General features: G+C 39.7%; 1 pseudogene; it reads right to left on the minus strand.

Annotated features, from left to right (window-relative positions):
* Positions 1-2,710: 2,710 nt before the first annotated feature.
* LOC107659904 (uncharacterized) lies at positions 2,711-4,793 on the minus strand (annotated as a pseudogene).
* Positions 4,794-4,864: the final 71 nt, after the last annotated feature.

The following is a 4,864-nucleotide window of genomic DNA, read 5'->3' on the forward strand; positions in this document are numbered from 1 at the left end:
AGTAAAATGCAATTTTATAGGAGGAGTTGAATCATGTAGACAACAGCTTAAGTAAAAATATTAAAATGCAGTAGCGCATAAATATGCCAGACAGCAGACAGTTTCGGCCCAGATCCGGCCCACATCTGGCCATGTGGGCCGGATCTGGGCCAACACTATGTTGCTGTCTGGGATAGCAAAATGCTCCTCTTTTTATAGTTATTTTTCTAGCTGACTGATGAGCTTATGGACACCAAACGGTTATTCTAAGGTAAATGTATATTACCTTGCAATGTTTACAAGCTTTACACGTTTTCCGCAATTTGACACACTGAATGAGCTTTTACATGAGACATTTCAGTAAAGTTGTAGCCTACTGTAGGCTCTCTTATAAAATAGCCTACCTTTTGATGTTAATTCATGTTCATTATGTACTATACAGGGGCGGACTTATCCATTAGGCAAAGGTAGGCGACCGCCTTGGGCCCCCAAAAGCCAAGGGCCCCCTAAAATGCTTTATAAGCGCTGACACGTGAACGTTTGCTGTTTACGGTGTTTATTACCACGACAACCGTCTGAGTCAGTGGCGCCTGCAGGTGTACGGCTGTACGCACTGTGAGTATCATGAGCGCTCAGACTGACCTGAGATTTGCCCTGCAAACATTTCAGCAGTTATTATAGGCCTGTGTGTCCCGTATTTCTGTCGACTGAACCCATGTCGTTTATTATGAATTTATCAGTCTTTTGCATGCCAAAGTCAATTTCTGCATAGAAATATTAGCCTACGCCAAATAGAAGCAGAAAATCCAACGGAGAGAATTTTTTTATTTTTAATATTATTAAATATTTAATTTATTTTATTGAGTCTATTTTCGATTTGAATTATTTCGTTTTAAAGTAGTAATTTAAAGCTTTCTATATATTTTGATCATGTCTGAGTTTAGGTTCATCATTGTGAAGCACTCCTGTTCAAGACCGAGACAGTGCACACAAATAAAACTAGACCCTTTACAGTTTAGAATTACGTACTCTTACCTTTATGAGCAAAAATGACTGCGTATTTTAAGTTGTTTCCACTGTTAGAAAAAAATGCAAGTGATAGCGCTGGCGCCTCCATGTCCTGCAAAGCGCGCTGCAGCTTCCACTCTCCGCACAAACGAGGTGATATAGTGACTGTCCAAATTAGTCCAATCTAGCGGTGCCATTACCTTTAAATGAACTATCTCCATTGCTTGCTGTTGCCGACACTTAATTTCACAAAGGGAAAAGTCAGGAAAAACAGGTGGAATGTTCTCTCAGAATTAAATAAAAAATAATATATTCTTTAATGAATTTGTCACGTTATAATGGTCATATTGTCTATATTGTCTTAAACAGCATTATTAAAAAATAAATACAATAGGCCTAAATACAAAAATACAGACGAATGTAGGCCTGCCAGTTTTTAATGATTTAAGCTTAGTTTAATGATTGAATAGCCTATATTGAAAACCAAATGTAGCCTATAGGTTATTGAGTGCATTAAACATAGGCTAACATTGCATAATTAACAAAACATCAATTATACACAGCTGTCACAGAAGCATGTATAATTACAAACTACATTTACTATTCCACACCTCTCACATACTCCGTTTGCGTGTTTTTTTCCTTTCCCATGTTGAGCGTTCACTCCATGCGTTCCGAGTGGTGCGTCCCCAGCAAGCAATAGCCGTCATTTCAACGTCTCGGTTAAGTATAGACCCGATATAGTCCGGCTATGTGTAACCCACTTCTAGCCCAAATAACCTTGAATTTGGTTTCATGTCGTTTTTTGGCAAAATAACGTGAGATGTATGATATTCCATCATGTAAGCAAAGTCAACAGGGTGTTTGGTTTCATTTCTTTGACATGTTCAATACGTAGCTTGTGCTTAGCCACGATTTAGCTCGTAGTCCGAGCGGCTATCTGTAGCCCACTTATAGTCAAACCTGATTCACTGTAGTTTTTGGCCAGATAGCGCATGAGATGGTTGATAGCCCATCATGTTCGCAGTGTCAATAATATCTACAAAGATATAAGTGTCATTTCATGACATGGTCCATATGTAGCCACGATTTCGCTCTAAATTAGACGGGCTACGTGTAGTCTGCTTTTAGCCCACCTGGCGAAATCGAGGCAATCTGTGGTCTAATTTTAACGGCTTGGCTATAGCCCTATACGGCTACTGTATTGTGGGCTTATGCATGTGATGCCTGAAAGTGACAGCTAATAAAACTAACAAATCATCGAAATGAACGTCTATTCATTAAGTTTATATGTGTAATGGCTTTCATTTCTTCATAAAATGCGTGCGATTTTTGTTGGAATATATTCCTCTATATCTGAAGCCATGAACTATCATTGTCTGGCAGAGTAATTGTTGGTAAATGCTACAAATTAACAAAAGACTACATGCAGATAATCTATCTGAAATCGTTATTAAATGATAGAATATACACTTGTGCATTAAAGTAGAAAAACCTATTTTTATTGACATACATGACAAATGATTGTAGAAACTTTGTAACTGGAATAACAAAAAGGCCCTTTCAAACCTTGTGCCTCAGAGAGAATATTAACAGGAACTTTGGAAATGTGAACATGTAAAACACAACTTGAGAAAAAACCAAAAACCAAAAATAAAGCTTGCTTTGACCTCAATTATGTTGTTTAAGCTTAACTTCAGTTCCTTCCTAAATAGTAAGTGTACTAGACTATATCCATGACCCATATGTTGCTCTCTAACACTGTTCATTTCATGGCGAAACTCTGGGTAGTTATCATAATTCACAGGCAGCTCCAGGTAACAGCCACATGTGTGTGCAATGGGTCTTCTCTGAAAGCCTTCCAATTGTGTGAAGCTAACGGTGATGTTCTTTCCAAGGAACAAATCTGACCCGGTGCAAAACTGAAGGAAGAGGGACAGGAGTTGTTTATCTGATTCTCTAAGAAATGTACTTAGATACCTGCCAGTCTGTTTTTGTTGTACATTCATCGTAGCAGGGTAAGCTATTGATTTCATGACCTTTCTTGATGTCGGTTGGAGTTCATCATAGGCAGCTGCAATGTCCTGGAGCTCAATTCTCATAGGTGCAAGCACATAATGCCACTGCTCTATCACAAACGCAGGTTCTTGAATCAGCTTCTGATGTGCCATTTCCTCCAAGAGCTGCTCGATATTATCTGCTGCTGGGACTCTTCGACAGTTATGATGATCCATGACCTCAAACAGCTCTTCTTTGTCCACATCTTCAAAATGTGTACGGCATGATTCTAGGATCACTCTGTCTGATTCTGTAACATACTTGAGAAAGCAGTCCACAAGACTTGTCGTGACACATCCATGGGCTGCCTGTTCCAGCAATACAGGTGCTATTTTTACAGGCAGGTACTTCTCTTTTTGCCAACCAAATGCAATGATTCGGCCAATGCTTTCCCACTCTTGTTGACCAAAGTCATGTCGTAGATAAGGGACCTTAAAACTATTTCCCAAAGTGCACTGCTCATAAAAGTCATTCCAAAACTCGGAAAGCACATCCCTCAAAACCCCCCCTTCATCAACAGCATTTTCCAGCCGTCCATCAGGAAGAATGACTTTCATAGATATGTTATCTGTCAAGACACTTTTGTCACAAAAATGTGCAATAAGCTGTTGAAGGGCCTGGCCGCGATGAATAACAATAATTTTCTTCACCATTTCACTCTGCACAAACGGCTCCAGTGAGTTATCAATTGGAGAAGGAACAGAATATGATTCCTCTAAAAGAGGTAAGGTGTCATCAAGCGCAGTGTCTTCCAGCCCAGAGATGTGCCCTGTGGAGACTGTTACAGTGCCACTATCCTCCAGATTGTCCACCTCTGGCTGTCTGGCTGCATCAATCTCAATCACACTTGATACATCAGTCACGCTAGTTATAGAGTCGGACAAAAAAATATCATCACTGCCTGCTGCAAATACAGTGCTACTGCCTACATAAACAAGGTCTGGCTCTACATTCTCAGTCAACACAGGGTATTGGCTGGTACGTGTGGGAGACCAGGAATCTTGCATGTTTTCCACTCTCTGCACAATTGTTTCGCTGCTGAAGTGGAACTGTGTGTCTGACTGTGTGTCACTAGGGATGATTTTCTTCTTGGTTGTCAAGTAAAAACGCAAGACTGGTAATTTGGTCTGCTCATAAAGTTCTCCAACTGTAATCTGGTCATCTACTGCTTGCTCTTTAAAGTCTGTTACATCAACCACAAAATCTGTGAAGTTTCCCTCTGAACTTTTCTCATCAGGAAAAAACAAATTGACAGCTTTTTCAAGTAGATCCTTTTTTCTAGTGTCCTTTGACACACAAATTTTCCGTGTACCCCCACCTTTTTTTGTTCGTACCTGAGTAAACTTCCCTTCTCGAAAATGCATCCATCCCATCTCAATTTTTCGCATACTCTTTTGACACACTTTTTTCACATACATTGTCAGTGTCACCTTTGCTTCTTGCTAGCCTGGTTCTCAGCCGATCAAAAAGTTTAGCTTTTCGGCCACTGGGATCGTGTTCTTTTCGCCTGCAGTATCCATGAACAGCCAGTCGGTCACCATAGGAAGGCAGATAATCCTTCAGCTGGTCATCTGTCATAAACTGTATGACACTGCAGTCAATCTGCAAAAAGAATATACTTTAAAACACTTTAAATATAAGTTTACCATTCTCTGATGACAGTGACCCTGTGAGGTATAATTCAGAAATATTATTGATTCAACTGAAGTGACATTGGATGAGAACTGAGCTGAGATGGACAATGACATTACTGCAGAGCTGCTTTATAGCTGGATTGAACTCATTTCATAACTGATCTTAAACTGTTTTAAATGTAACT

This window comes from Sinocyclocheilus anshuiensis, unplaced genomic scaffold, assembly GCF_001515605.1.
Source record: "Sinocyclocheilus anshuiensis isolate Anshui unplaced genomic scaffold, SAMN03320099.WGS_v1.1 scaffold1595, whole genome shotgun sequence".
In the NCBI taxonomy this organism is placed as follows: Eukaryota; Metazoa; Chordata; class Actinopteri; order Cypriniformes; family Cyprinidae; genus Sinocyclocheilus; species Sinocyclocheilus anshuiensis.